This window comes from Cherax quadricarinatus, chromosome 28 (assembly GCF_038502225.1).
Source record: "Cherax quadricarinatus isolate ZL_2023a chromosome 28, ASM3850222v1, whole genome shotgun sequence".
NCBI lineage: Eukaryota > Metazoa > Arthropoda > Malacostraca > Decapoda > Parastacidae > Cherax > Cherax quadricarinatus.
In genome coordinates this window covers 21464136-21480808 of record NC_091319.1, presented here as the reverse complement: position 1 = coordinate 21480808, position 16673 = coordinate 21464136, and positions in this window count along the sequence as shown.

Sequence of the window (16673 nt, the reverse complement as noted above, 5' to 3'; positions counted from 1 at the left end):
GCCTGCTGCTGGCTCTGTCTACCTGTTGTCATGTGCTGTCACTGCCTGCTGCTGGCCTGTCTACCTGCTGTCATGTGCTGTCACTGCCTGCTGCTGGCTCTTTCTATCTGCTGTCATGTGCTGTCACTGCCTGCAACTTACACCTGGTGCCGGAGCGTCACGCTCCGGCACCAGATTTCCTAAATTAGAAATACTACGTACAAAGAGAACTCAGGAGGAACTACAGAGGAAACTAAAGATTGGAAAACTGTATGTAAATAAAGGTTTGTAACGCGCTCACGATTAAGAAAGAAAAGATCAGGTAGTTCTGCCAGAGTGCAAAATGTTTAACAGATTTCCATTTGACACACATGAGAGTAGTATCTCCCTGGATGTCTGTTGACTATTAAACTTACTGCTACTACTAGCTTGGTCTACTCAGGTCTGGTCACAGACTGGGCCGTGGGGGCGTTGACCCCTAAAACCCTCTACAGGTATGCTCCAGGTATTAAAAACTGGTGGTGAGAGTCTTACAAATATTATTATACTGGACAACAAAGGTTTCAATTCAGGTTTAAAAACATTTAAACGTGAACTGAATTCAAATCTGAACTTAAGTTTTGCTCCAACACGAACAGTTTCTAGGAAATAGAACCCAACGGTGAATGATCTCACCAAGACACAGCCATCACGGAGAAGATATATCGGGGAAACCTGATGATCAGTTTGATGGTGGACCAGTGCTGGACGCTGCTGCGGGAGTCATGCTCAACACGGGGAAAAAAAAAAGCCTGTGAACTGTGATGTAGAAATGTTTGTCTGACTGCATAGAAATTTCTGCTATTTTTGTTATTCAAATATATAGTGAATTTTACGTTACGAAATATCAGTTTTGTCAGTGCATGTACCACACTTTGTGAAGAATTAGACACGTGTACAACACTTGGGTATATTTACTATAGACGTTTCACCAGCCAGTGGCTTTATCAATACAAATTTAAGGATATAATTAGAAGACAATATACAGAAGATGAGGTAATCAGTCCCTCAGTTTTGAAGTTGGTGAAGAACACCGTAGTGTTGAAGAGTCTGTTCAAGACTATGGTGTTCTTCCACACACTGACGCTCCAACATTCTTAACACACTGACCCTCCAACATTCTTAACACACTGACCCTCCAACATTCTTAACACACTGACCCTCCAACATTCTTAACACACTGACCCTCCAACATTCTTAACACACTGACCCTCCAACATTCTTAACACACTGGCGCTCCAACATTCTTAACACACTGACCCTCCAACATTCTTAACACACTGACCCTCCAACATTCTTAACACACTGACCCTCCAACATTCTTAACACACTGACCCTCCAACATTCTTAACACACTGACCCTCCAACATTCTTAACACACTGACCCTCCAACATTCTTAACACACTGACTCTCCAACATTCTTAACACACTGGCCCTCCAACGTTCTTAACACACTGACCCTCCAACATTCTTAACACACTGACCCTCCAACATTCTTAACACACTGACCCTCCAACATTCTTAACACACTGACCCTCCAACATTCTTAACACACTGACCCTCCAACATTCTTAACACACTGACCCTCCAACATTCTTAACACACTGACTCTCCAACATTCTTAACACACTGGCCCTCCAACGTTCTTAACACACTGACCCTCCAACATTCTTAACACACTGACGCTCCAACATTCTTAACACACTGACCCTCCAACATTCTTAACACACTGACCCTCCAACATTCTTAACACACTGGCCCTCCAACGTTCTTAACACACTGACCCTCCAACATTCTTAACACACTGACCCTCCAACATTCTTAACACACTGACCCTCCAACGTTCTTAACACACTGACCCTCCAACGTTCTTAACACACTGACCCTCCAACATTCTTAACACACTGACCCTCCAACATTCTTAACACACTGACCCTCCAACGTTCTTAACACAATGGCGCTGCAACATTCTTAACACATTGACGCTCCAACATTCTTAACTCATTGATGCTCCAACATTCTTAACACACTGACGCTCCAACTTTCTTAACACACTGACGCTCTAACATTCTTAACACATTGATGCTCCAACATTCTTAACACACTGACGCTTCAACATTCTTAACTCATTGATGCTCCAACATTCTTAACACACTGACGCTCCAACATTCTTAACACTGACGCTCTACAAAAGTGATGGACTGAACTCATGGATTCCAGGCTGAGGGACTGATTACCTCAATCTCCTCCTCTCTTTACCGTACCATTTCTACTTTGTATTGGACTGATGAAGCCACTGTGTGGCTAAACGTTTTTTCAGTCAAGATTCCCATATGTTGCATAAGTGTCTCAATTCTTCAACTTGTCGGTTTTCAAAACCATTCATCACATAACAGACTCTACACAGGGGATACTAGACTTTACACAGGGGATAATAAACTCTACACAGGGGATACTAGGCTTTACACAGGGATAATAAACTCTACACAGGGGATACTAGGCTTTACACAGGGATAATAAACTCTACACAGGGGATACTAGGCTTTACACAGGGATAATAAACTCTACACAGGGGATACTAGACTTTACACAGGGGATAATAAACTCTACACAGGGGATACTAGACTTTACACAGGGGATAATAAACTCTACACAGGGGATACTAGGCTTTACACAGGGATAATAAACTCTACACAGGGGATACTAGGCTTTACACAGGGATAATAAACTCTACACAGGGGATACTAGGCTTTACACAGGGATAATAAACTCTACACAGGGGATACTAGACTTTACACAGGGGATAATAAACTCTACACAGGGGATACTAGACTTTACACAGGGGATAATAAACTCTACACAGGGGATACTAGGCTTTACACAGGGATAATAAACTCTACACAGGGGATACTAGACTTTACACAGGGGATAATAAACTCTACACAGGGGATACTAGGCTTTACACAGGGATAATAAACTCTACACAGGGGATACTAGGCTTTACACAGGGATAATAAACTCTACATAGGGGATACTAGGCTATGCACAGGGAATAATAAACTCTACACAGGGATAACAGACTCTATACACGGTATAACAGACTACACATGGAAAGAACAGACAAGAACAAACTAAGGAAACATGATTCACTCAGCGGTGCAGGAGGCAAAGGAAGGACATGTAAAAGAAAAGAATTCCGGAGAATATAGAAGCAAGCAGAAATGTCAGAAATAAATATGTGTGGGTGAGAAGAGATACTGAATGCAATTTGAGAATGGCATAGAATCAAAAGCCAAATCTGAGCCAGAGTTGATGTACAGCCACATCAGAAGGAAGACAAATGTGAGAGATCAGATGAAAGGGCTGAAGAAGGAAGGGAAGGAGTTTACTGGGAATGACCAGGAAGTCTGTCAGGAACTGAACAAAAGATTTAGGGATGTAATCTCAGTGGAATCAAGAACACTGCCAGATAGTCAAAGATAGAGTGCACCAACGAATACCGGATACACTACAAACAACGGAAGAAGTAAATACTGAGTGAACTAGATACATCGAAGTCAATGGGACCAGACAACATCTTTATGTGGATTCTGAGAGAGGGAGCACAGGAACTGTGTGAACCATTAGCGGCAGTCTTCAACAAGACGACTGAAATAGGGCAGCTGCGAAATGTCTGGAAAACAACGAATGTAGCCCCAGTATTTAAAAAAAAAGACAGACTTGGGCATTGAACTACAGAGTGATGTCACTAACATGCATATGTAAGGTCATGGAGGAGGTTATCAGGAGAAGAGTAATAGAACAACAACCAGTACCGTTTTCGAGATCATAAATCCTGTCTCACAAATCTTCTAGCGTTCTATGATCAGGCAGCGAAAGTTTAGAAGGGCAGAGAGAAAGATGGGTAGACTATACAGTTATTGGATTGCAAGAAGGCGTTAGACACTGCACCCTACAAGAGACTGACACAAAAACAAGAGAAGCAGGCAGGGGTTACAGGGATAACACTACAGAGGATCAAGGAATAATTGACGGGAAGGAAGCAACGAGTAACGGTCAGGGAGGAAGTATCGGAATAGGTGAGTGTTAAGAGTGGGGTTCCACAAGGATCAGTACTTGGACCAGTACTCTTTCTTGCGTATGAAAAAGACATGACAGATGTGAAACTAATGAGGAGAATACAAACAGGGGTAGACAAGGAAAGACTACAAAATCGATCTGGATAAGCTGCAGGATTGGTCAAACAAGAGACCACTGGAATTTAACCCCAACAAATGCAAAGTTATGAAAATCAGAGATGGACAAAACGTCAGAAAATAATGTACAGATTCGAAGGACAAAGGCTACAAATCTTTCTGAAAGAGAAGGACCTCGGGGTGAGCACAGTCACAATCATTTCGCCTCGGGTACAAATGAACCGAATAACTGCTGCAGCACATGCTAGACTGGCAGATTTAAGGGGAGCACATGTCAGACTCATCTTCGAATATGCAGCGCCATTATGGAACCCACATCTGGTTAAGCAGATATAGAAGCTGGAAAAAGTGCAAGGTTTTTTTTCAACGAAACTAATCAAGGAGCTGAGGGGTATGACCTATGAGAAGCTAAACCTGATAACACTAGAGGACAGAAGGACCAGAAGTGATATGATTACGACATACAAAATACTGACAGCAATTGAGTGGGTGGACAGGGAGAGTGTTTGAGAGGCAGGTCTCAGGTAAACGAGGTCACAGCTGAAAATTAAAAGCACAGATGAGTAACACGGATGTTAGGAAATATTCTTTAGCCTCAGAGTAATTAGGAAGCGTAACAACCTAGACAGTGTATTAAAGGCAGGATCCATACATTAGCTTGAGGTCTCAGGCGGCACAGGAGAGAGTGAAACTAATACTGGCCAGCAGAGCGGCGACATCAAGACCTGAGACTCGGTCCCCTGCAATAACAATTAGGTGAACACACACACACACACACGCGCACACACACACACACACACACACACACACACACACACACACACAAACACACACACACACACACACACACACACACACACACACATACACACACACACACATACAGATACACATACACATACAGATGAGGAGGAGGTGAAGAAACTGCTAGGGGACATCGATACCTCAAAGGCAATGGGACCGGACAACATCTCTCCATGGGTCCTTAGAGAGGGAGCAGATATGTTGTGCGTACCACTTACCACAATCTTCAACACATCCCTGGAAACTGGGCAACTACCTGAGGTATGGAAGACAGCAAATGTAGTTCCCATTTTCAAAAAAGGAGACAGAAAAGAGGCACTAAACTATAGACCTGTGTCATTGACGTGTATAGTATGCAAAATTATGGAGAAGATTATCAGGAGGAGAGTGGTGGAGCACCTGGAACGGAACAGGAGTATAAATGCCAACCAGCACGGATTCACGGAAGGCAAATCCTGTGTCACAAACCTTCTGGAGTTTTATGATAAAATAACAGAAGTAAGACAAGAGAGAGAGGGGTGGGTTGATTGCATCTTCTTGGACTGCAAGAAGGCCTTTGACACAGTTCCTCACAAGAGATTAGTGCAGAAGCTAGAGCATCAGGCGCATATAACAGGAAGGGCACTGCAATGGATCAGAGAATACCTGACAGGGAGGCAACAACGAGTCATGGTACGTAATGATGTATCACAGTGGGCACCTGTGACGAGCGGGGTCCCACAGGGGTCGGTCCTAGGACCAGTGCTATTTTTGGTATATGTGAACGACATGACGGAAGGGTTAGACTCAGAAGTGTCCCTGTTTGCAGATGATGTGAAGTTAATGAGGAGAATTAAATCTGATGAGGACCAGGCAGGACTTCAAAGAGACCTGGACAGACTGGACACCTGGTCCAGCAAATGGCTTCTCGAATTTAATCCTGCCAAATGCAAAGTCATGAAGATAGGGGAAGGGCACAGAAGACCACAGACAGAGTATAGGCTAGGTGGCCAAAGACTGCAAACCTCACTCAAGGAGAAAGATCTTGGGGTGAGTATAACACCGAGCATGTCTCCGGAAGCACACATCAATCAGATAACTGCTGCAGCATATGGGCGCCTGGCAAACCTGAGAACAGCATTCCGACACCTTAGTAAGGAATCATTCAAGACACTGTACACCGTGTATGTCAGGCCCATACTGGAGTATGCAGCACCTGTTTGGAACCCGCACTTGATAAAGCACGTCAAGAAACTAGAGAAAGTACAAAGGTTTGCAACAAGGTTAGTTCCAGAGCTAAGGGGAATGTCCTATGAAGAAAGATTAAGGGAAATCGGCCTGACGACACTGGAGGACAGGAGGGTCAGGGGAGACATGATAACGACATATAAAATACTGCGTGGAATAGACAAGGTGGACAAGGACAGGATGTTCCAGGGAGGGGACACAGAAACAAGAGGCCACAATTGGAAGTTGAAGACACAAATGAGTCAGAGAGATAGTAGGAAGTATTTCTTCAGTCATAGAGTTGTAAGGCAGTGGAATAGCCTAGAAAATGACGTAGTGGAGGCAGGAACCATACACAGTTTTAAGACGAGGTTTGATAAAGCTCATGGAGCGGGGAGAGATAGGGTCTAGTAGCAACCGGTGAAGAGGCGGGGCCAGGAGCTAGGACTCGACCCCTGCAACCACAAATAGGTGAGTACAAATAGGTGAGTACACACACACACACACACAAACACACACACACACACACACACACACACACACACACACATACACACACACACACACAAACACACACACACAAACACACACACACACACACACACACATATACACACACACACACAAACACACACACACACACACACACACACACACACACACACACACACACAAACACACACACACACACAAACACACACACACACACATACACACACACACACACAAACACACACACACACACACACACACACACACACACACACACACACACACACACACACATACACACACACACATACACAAACACACACACAAACACACACACCCACACACACACACCCACACACACACACACACACACACACACACACACACCCACACACACCCACACACCCACACACACCCACACACACCCACAGGACCCAGGAGAATAAGGAGAACAGTCGTAGAGCCAGAAACGAATATGCACAGATAAGAAGGAAGGCCCAAAGACAATATGAAAATGACATAGCAGCGAAAGCCAAATCTGACCCGAAACTGTTGTACAGCCACATCAGGAGGAAAACAACAGTCAAGGACCAGGTAATCAGGCTAAGGAAGGAAGGAGGAGAGACAACAAGAAATGACCGTGAAGTATGTGAAGAACTCAACAAGAGATTCAAAGAAGTGTTCACAGAGGAGACAGAAGGGACTCCAGAAAGACGGAGAGGTGGGGCACACCACCAAGTGCTGGACACAGTGCACACAACCGAGGAAGAAGTGAAGAGGCTTCTGAGTGAGCTAGATACCTCAAAGGCAATGGGGCCAGATAACATCTCCCCATGGGTATTGAGAGAGGGAGCAGAGGCGCTATGTGTACCCCTAACAACAATATTCAATACATCTATCGAAACAGGGAGATTGCCTGAGGCATGGAAGACAGCAAATGTAGTCCCAATCTTTAAAAAAGGAGACAGACATGAAGCATTAAACTACAGACCAGTGTCACTGACATGTATAGTATGCAAAATCATGGAGAAGATTATCAGGAGAAGAGTGGTGGAACACCTAGAAAGGAATGATCTCATCAACAGCAGCCAACATGGTTTCAGGGACGGGAAATCCTGTGTCACAAACCTACTGGAGTTCTATGACATGGTGACAGCAGTAAGACAAGAGAGAGAGGGGTGGGTGGATTGCATTTTCTTGGACTGCAAGAAGGCGTTTGACACAGTTCCACACAAGAGATTGGTGCAAAAACTGGAGGACCAAGCAGGGATAACAGGGAAGGCACTACAATGGATCAGGGAATACTTGTCAGGAAGACAGCAGCGAGTCATGGTACGTGGCGAGGTGTCAGAGTGGGCACCTGTGACCAGCGGGGTCCCGCAGGGGTCAGTCCTAGGACCAGTGCTGTTTCTGGTATTTGTGAACGACATGACGGAAGGAATAGACTCTGAGGTGTCCCTGTTTGCAGATGACGTGAAGTTGATGAGAAGAATTCACTCGATCGAAGACCAGGCAGAACTACAAAGGGATCTGGACAGGCTGCAGACCTGGTCCAGCAATTGGCTCCTGGAGTTCAATCCCACCAAGTGCAAAGTCATGAAGATTGGGGAAGGGCAAAGAAGGCCGCAGACGGAGTACAGTCTAGGGGGTCAGAGACTACAAACCTCACTCAAGGAAAAAGATCTTGGGGTGAGTATAACACCAGGCACATCTCCTGAAGCGCACATCAACCAAATAACTGCTGCAGCATATGGGCGCCTAGCAAACCTCAGAACAGCATTCCGACATCTTAATAAGGAATCATTCAGGACCCTGTACACCGTGTATGTTAGGCCCATATTGGAGTATGCGGCACCAGTTTGGAACCCACACCTAGCCAAGCACGTGAAGAAACTAGAGAAAGTGCAAAGGTTTGCAACAAGACTAGTCCCAGAGCTAAGAGGTATGTCCTACGAGGAGAGGTTAAGGGAAATCAACCTGACGACACTGGAGGACAGGAGAGATAGGGGGACATGATAACGACATACAAAATACTGAGAGGAATTGACAAGGTGGACAAAGACAGGATGTTCCAGAGATTGGACACAGTAACAAGGGGACACAGTTGCAAGCTGAAGACACAGATGAATCACAGGGATGTTAGGAAGTATTTCTTCAGCCACAGAGTAGTCAGTAAGTGGAATAGTTTGGGAAGCGATGTAGTGGAGGCAGGATCCATACATAGCTTTAAGCAGAGGTATGATAAAGCTCACGGTTCAGGGAGAGTGACCTAGTAGCGATCAGTGAAGAGGCGGGGCCAGGAGCTCGGACTCGACCCCCGCAACCTCAACTAGGTGAGTACAACTAGGTGAGTACACACACACAAGAAACAAGAGGCCACAATTGGAAGTTGAAGACACAAATGAGTCAGAGAGATAGTAGGAAGTATTTCTTCAGTCATAGAGTTGTAAGGCAGTGGAATAGCCTAGAAAATGACGTAGTGGAGGCAGGAACCATACACAGTTTTAAGACGAGGTTTGATAAAGCTCATGGAGCGGGGAGAGAGAGGGCCCAGTAGCAACCGGTGAAGAGGCGGGGCCAGGAGCTAAGACTCGACCCCTGCAACCACAAATAGGTGAGTACACACACACACACACACACACACACACACACACACCTAGCACAGGCTGGGACGGGCGCCACCTGGCTGCAACTTTCAGAATCACCTGAGTGGAAGTGATGGTCAACCGGAAGTTCTTGAGTGAAAGTCTCACTTCCACCATCCTCTTGGCAACGTTACTTGTACTCTCCTACTGGTGGAGGAATGGATCGAACCACAGCTCTTGGCCCTGACTCTGGTATAATTGTCGGGTCGTTTGCTACAAATGATTTCAAGGGTTAGCAGGTGAGAGAATCTGTTTAATTTACTGTAGTAAAGTGCATTCTAATTCATAACTTGTATTTTCATATGTTGTATTAATGTGCAGTCTAATTTGCTGCATTTAGAACACAGTGAGATCAATGACCTGTACTCAGATATAAAGCAATCAGTGTTGTACTCAGATGCAGTGTAATCAGTGTTGTACTCATATATAATGAAATCAGTGTTGTACTCAGAAATAGCGTATTTAGTGTTGTACTCAGATACAATGTAATCAGTGTTGTACTCAGACACAGTGTGATCAGTGTTGTACTCAGATGCAGTGTAATCAGTGTTGTAGTCAGACACAGTGTGAGCAGTGTTGTACTCAGATACACTGAGGTATCACCAGACATCATAGCACTCACAGAAACAAAGCTTATGGGGGTAATAACAGATGATCTTCCCATCTGGATATCAGATCCTGAGGAAAAACAGGGAGAACAGAGGGAGAGGAGCAGTTACACTGTTCATTAAAAACCAATGGATCTTTGAGGAGATGGGAGGACTAGTCACAAAGTAGCAGAAAACTACATAGCAGGAGCACTTTAAACAAGGGTCCAAAAATGAAGATAGCAGTGATGTACAACCTGACACCAAACAGCAGGAGGCCAAGACAAGAATACAATGTGAGCAACAGAGCGATGGTGGATACAATAGTCGAGGTTGCCAGAAAAACCCACATGAGCAGGGCAAAGTTACTCATTGTGGGGGATTTCGACCATAAGGAGACTGACTAGGAAAATCTGGAGCCACATGGGGTACCAGAGACGTGGAGAGCCAAGATGCTGGAAATGGTACTGGAAAATTTCATATACCAACATGTTAGAGACAATATAAACACAAATGCAGTATAATGTGATCCTTTATTAACTACGTTTCGCCCACACAGTGGGCTTTTTCAAGTCACAAACAGAACTACCTGGGGTGAAAGGAACGCGAGTATTTATAGTCCGGCTGAGGTCAGGTGAAGAATGCTGCATCTGATGATGTACCGAGTGGGGTTATAGAGTCTAAAAATTTGGGTAGCTTGGAAAGGAGATTGGATAAGTTAGTGAGCAGACCTTCTACAGTGTTCTTATGTGGGATAGCGATGAAGAAGTTTCTGGGCAAGTGGTTCAGCTATGTTATAGAAGCCACTATTCTGGTTGAAGTTGTCGGATATAGAAATAAGTGATGATTCCAGGATTCTTCGGTATTGAGTGTTGTCTTCTGTGGCGATAAGTCTTGAGTTTCTGTAGTTTATCAAGTGGTTGCGTGAATTACGGTGTTGTACGCAGGCATTCCTTGTGTCGTCAGACCTGCTTGCGTATTGGTGTTCTGAAATACAGACGGCGAGCATTAAACATCTTCAACACACCCAGAGAAGACACTGCCGAGAAGAGATACATAGTCCTTCCCACCAACTCCATTGCCAAACATGTTTCCAACATCTTTGCCAAAACATCATTCCAAGTATCTGCCTCCACAACCACGACCATCAAGGACATCACCAGTAGTAGGCAGGACAAGCCTCCATCCTCTGCAGGGGTATACATAATCCCTTGCAATGACTGCAACAAGTTATACGTGGGCGAAACATCAAGGGACCTCCAAACACGTATTTCAGAACACCAATACGCAAGCAGGTCTGACGACACAAGGAATGCCTGCGTACAACACCGTAATTCACGCAACCACTTGATAAACTACAGAAACTCAAGACTTATCGCCACAGAAGACAACACTCAATACCGAAGAATCCTGGAATCATCACTTATTTCTATATCCGACAACTTCAACCAGAATAGTGGCTTCTATAACATAGCTGAACCACTTGCCCAGAAACTTCTTCATCGCTATCCCACATAAGAACACTGTAGAAGGTCTGCTCACTAACTTATCCAATCTCCTTTCCAAGCTACCCAAGTTTTTAGACTCTATAACCCCACTCGGTACATCATCAGATGCAGCATTCTTCACCTGACCTCAGCCGGACTATAAATACTCGCGTTCCTTTCACCCCAGGTAGTTCTGTTTGTGACTTGAAAAAGCCCACTGTGTGGGCGAAACGTAGTCAATAAAGGATCACATTATACTGCATTTGTGTTTATATTGCCATTGTGTCGGTATTTTATACCATTTATTTCCATGTTAGAGACACAACCAGAGAGAGCAGTGAGGATAAACCAGCAAGGCTGGACCTTGTATTCACGTTGAACAGTTTAGACATAGTTTATATCACACACGAAAGGTCCCTAGGCACTAGCGATCACGTAATCTTGAGTTTCAGATACATAGTAGAGTTAACAATGGAGAGCGAAGCAGTACAAGAAGGACGGGAGAAGCCAAACTTCCAAAAAGGGGACTACACAGGTATGAGGGAATTCCTACATGAGGTGCAATGGGTAAGAGAACTAGAGGGAAAGACAGTAAATGAAATGGTGGAACACGTGACCACAAAGTGCAAGGAAACAGTGGAGAAATTCGTGCCAATGGGGCAACAGAAACAACAGGAAGACCACAGTAAGCCCATGGTTTACACAGAGATGTGAAGAGGCCAAAGCCAAGTGTACTACAGTATGCAGAAGTATGCAAGGCAAAGAACCCAGGAAATCAGGAAGTTGAGCTGCAGAGCCAGAAATGAATATGCATGGCTAAGGAGAGAAGCCCAGCGTCAATATGATAATGACTTAGCATCAAATGCCAAATCTGACCAAGAGTCGTTATGCAGCCACATCAGGAGGAAAACAACAGTAAAGGACCAAGTAATCAGACTGAGGAAGGAAGGAGGGGAGCTCACAGTGAACGACCAGGAAATATGTGAGGAGCTCAGCTCACGATTCAGGGAGGTATTCACAGTGGAGACAGAGAGACTTCCAGCAAACCGAGGTGATAGGATGCACCAGTGATGGACACACTGTACACAACCGAGGAGGAGGTGAAGAAACCGCTATGGGACCTAGATACCTCAAAGGCGGTGGGCCAGATAATATCTTTCTGTGGGTCCTGAGAGAGGGAGCAGATGCATTGTGTGTGCCACTAACAGCAATCTTGAATAAATTTATTGAAATAGGATATCTCCTTGAGGTGTGGAAGACAGCAAATGTAGTCCCGATTTTTAAGAAAGATGATAGGCTGCACAAATTACAGGCCATTGTAGCTGACATGTATAGTATGTAAAGTTATGGAGAAGATTATCAGCAGAGTGGTGGAGCACCTAGAAAGTAACGGGCTTATACATGACAATCAGCACGGCTTCAGGGAAGGAAAATCCCGTGTCACATACCTATTGGAGTTCTACGACAAGGTAACAGAAATAAAACTGGGAGAGAGAAAGAGATGGGTAGACTACATCTTCTTGGACTGTAAGAAGACTTACAACACAGTACCACACAAGAGACTGGTTGAAAAGCTAGAGGAGCAGGCAGGAATAGCAGGGGAAAGTCCTGCAATGGATCAGGGAATACCTAATAGGAAGGAAACAACGTGCAGTGGTACGAGATGAAGTGTCAGAGTGGGTGTATGTGGGGTTCCACAAGGGTCAGTCCTAGCTAGGTCAGGTGCTGTTTCTTATATATATGTGAATGGCATGACGGAAGGGATAGACTCAGAGGTCTCCCTGTTCACAGATGATGTGATGATAATGAGGAGAATACAAGTGGACGAGGATAAGGTAAGTCTGCAAGGGGATCTGGACAGGCTGCAAGCCTTATCCGACAAATGGGTCCTGGAGTTTAATCCCAGCAAGAGAAAAGTTACGAAGCAGGGGGAAGGACAAAGAAGACTGCAGACGGAGTACAGCCTAAGAGGTCAAACACTACAAAGCTCACTCAAGCAAATGGATACTGGGGTAAGCATCATACTGAGCATATCTGAAACGCACATCGGCCAAATAACTCTTGCAACATATGGACGTCTGGCAAACCTGAGAATAGTGTTTCGACATCTAGGTAAGGAGTCCAAGGACACAAGTGCAACTAATGTGACATTTTATTGTGGCAACGTTTCGCTCTCCAGGAGCTTTGTCAAGCCGTTACAAACAGTACAATTAAAAAAAAAACAAAGGCAGCTTCACCATCTCTGAAGTCTTAGCAAGAATCCTCCTGAAAACAGTAAACCCTGCCATCACATAGTCTCTCCTCTTAATACTACACAAGCACATTACAGAGAATGAACATAGAAACAGGTCTTCTCTATCCAGCCCCCAATGGAAATATTTGTCTAACCTATTTTTATGTTACCCAAGTAATAGCTTGTGTCCTTTTACTTTACATATTGTCGGTAATTCTACAAAGATATATACAATTAAGGAGTCATTCACGACTCTGTACACCGTGTACGTCAGGATCATATTGGAGTATGCAGCACCAGTATGGAACCCACATCTGGTCAAGCACGTCAATAAATTAGAGAAAGTGCAAAGGTTTGCAACAAGACTAATCCCAGAGCTGAGGGTTTTGTCCTATGAGGAGAGGTTATGGAAGTTCAACCTGACAATAATGGAGGACAGTAGGGATAGGGGAGACATGATAACGAGATATAAAATGCTGAGAGGAATTGACATGGTGGACAAAGACAAAAAGTTTCATATATGTGACACAGCAACAAGGGGTCACAACTGGAAGTTGAAAACTCAGATGAGTCACAGGGAAGTTAGGAAGTACTTCTTCAGTCATAGAGTTATCAGGAAGTGGAATAATCTGAACAGTGATGTAGTGGAGGCAGGATCCGTACATAGCTTTAAGAAGAGGTATGATGAAGCTCATGAAGCAGGGAGGGAGTGGATCTAGTAGCGAAAAGCGAAGAGGCGGGGCCCAGAGCAACCACAATTAGGTGAGTATATATACACACACACGCACGCACACACACACACACACACACACACACACACACACACACACACACACACACACACACACACACACACACACACACAAGAAACAACAGTGTCACTATCACATCTATGAAGAAAATGATAGGATGGATAATGAGAACGTTCAAAACAAGGGATGCCAAGCCAATGATGATCCTTTTTAAATCACTTGTTCTCTCTAGGCTGGAATACTGCTGTACATTAACATCTATATTCACAGCAAGTGAAATTGCAGATCTAGAGAATTTACAGAGAACCTTTACTGCACATATAAGTTCGTCAAACACCTTAATTACTGGGAACGCTTGGAAGCACTTGACTTGTGCTCACTGAAACGCAGGCGAGAGGAATACATGATAATCTACACCTGGAAAATCCTAGAGGGACTGGTCCCAAATCTGCACACATAAAAAACTTCCTACGACAGCAAAAGACTTGGCAGACGGTGCAACATACCCCCAATAAAAAGTAGGGGCGCCCTGGCTGCCTTCAAGAGGGAGCTGGACAGATATTAAAGTACCCGATCAGATGGGCTCTGGTTCGTACGTTGGACTACGTGCGACCAGTAGTAACAGCCTGGTTGATCAGGCCCTGATCCACCGGAAGGCCTGGTCACAGACTGTGCCGCGGGGACGTTGACCCCCCTGGAATACCCTCCAAGTACGTAGAATCCAAGTATATAATCAAGTATTCTCTTCTCTCTCTCTCTCTCTCTCTCTCTCTCTCTCTCTCTCTCTCTCTCTCTGTCTCTGTCTCTGTCTCTGTCTCTGTCTCTGTCTCTCTCTCTCTCTCTCTCTTTCTTTCTCCCTCCCTCCCACTCTTCAGGGAGAACCAATCGGAGCACAACATAAACAACATGTCCTCCTGCCCCAATAGAAAGTATGTAGAAACCTCCATGAGTATTCAGGGCATTTTGGGAGGTACGGAGAAAACATTGAGGGTACACGTGAAGTATTCAGGGTAGGGTGGTGTCGGAGGTGGCACTCAACGCTACACTGCACTATTTAACGTTATACTGCAGTGTACAACACTATACTGCAGTGTACAAATACTAAACTGCAGTGGAACACAACAGTACAACTGAGCACTCAACGGCACACTGGAGACAGAGAGGAGGAACAGAACTAAGTAACCCCAATACAAATCAAGAACCACAATAGAAATCAAGGACCCCAATGGAAATCATTAACCCGAATGGAAATCAAGGACCCCAATGGAAACCAAGTAACCCCAATGGAAATCAAAGACCCCAATGGAAATAAGTCACTCTGACTTTCTTGGGGTTATCCTGGGTAATTTACACATATGTTACTATGTATGATAATTTGTGTACCTGCCTACCTGGAGGCAGATACTGTATTTATGTGTACATGTACCTAAATAAACTTACTAACCACTAGCAGTGATATTCAACAAGTCACTGGAAATAGGGCAGCTGTATGATTCCTGGGAAGCACCCAAAGTAGTCCTGATAATTAAAAAGACAGGGGACAGACGGGTAACATTAAAGTACAGACCAGTGTCAGTGACAAGCATAGAAGAGTAGTGGAGCACCTGGAAAGGAGTAGATTCTCAAACAACAACCAGCACAGTTTTAGAGATGACAGATCATAGATCATGTCTCACAGATATGTGAGGGTTCTATGAAAGGGTAATGAAATTTAAGGAGAGAGAGAGAGAGAGAGGGAGAGAGAGAGAGAGAGAGAGAGAGAGAGAGAGAGAGAGAGAGAGAGAGAGAGAGAGAGAGAGAGAGAGAGAGAGAGAGAGAGAGAGAGAGAGAGGCGGGTGGACTACAAAAAGGCGTTCGATACGGTTTCTCACACGAAACTGGAACAAGAGCAAGAGGAGCAGGCAGGTATAACAAGGAGAGCTCTACACTGCATCCAGGAATACTCAAAAGGAAGGAAACAACGAATGTTTATCCGGGAGGAAGTGTCAGAATGGGCGAGTGTGACGAGTGAGGTTCCCCAAGGGTCCGTGCTTAGTCTTAGTACTGTTTCTCGTCCATGGAGCACTCATGGCTACACAGGACTCAAGGCTATACTTAAATGACGTTGAGCAGAACACACACACACACACACACACACACACACACACACACACACACACACACACACACACACACACACACACACACACAGTTCCACACAAGAGATTGGTGCAAAAACTGGAGGACCAAGCAGGGATAACAGGGAAGGCACT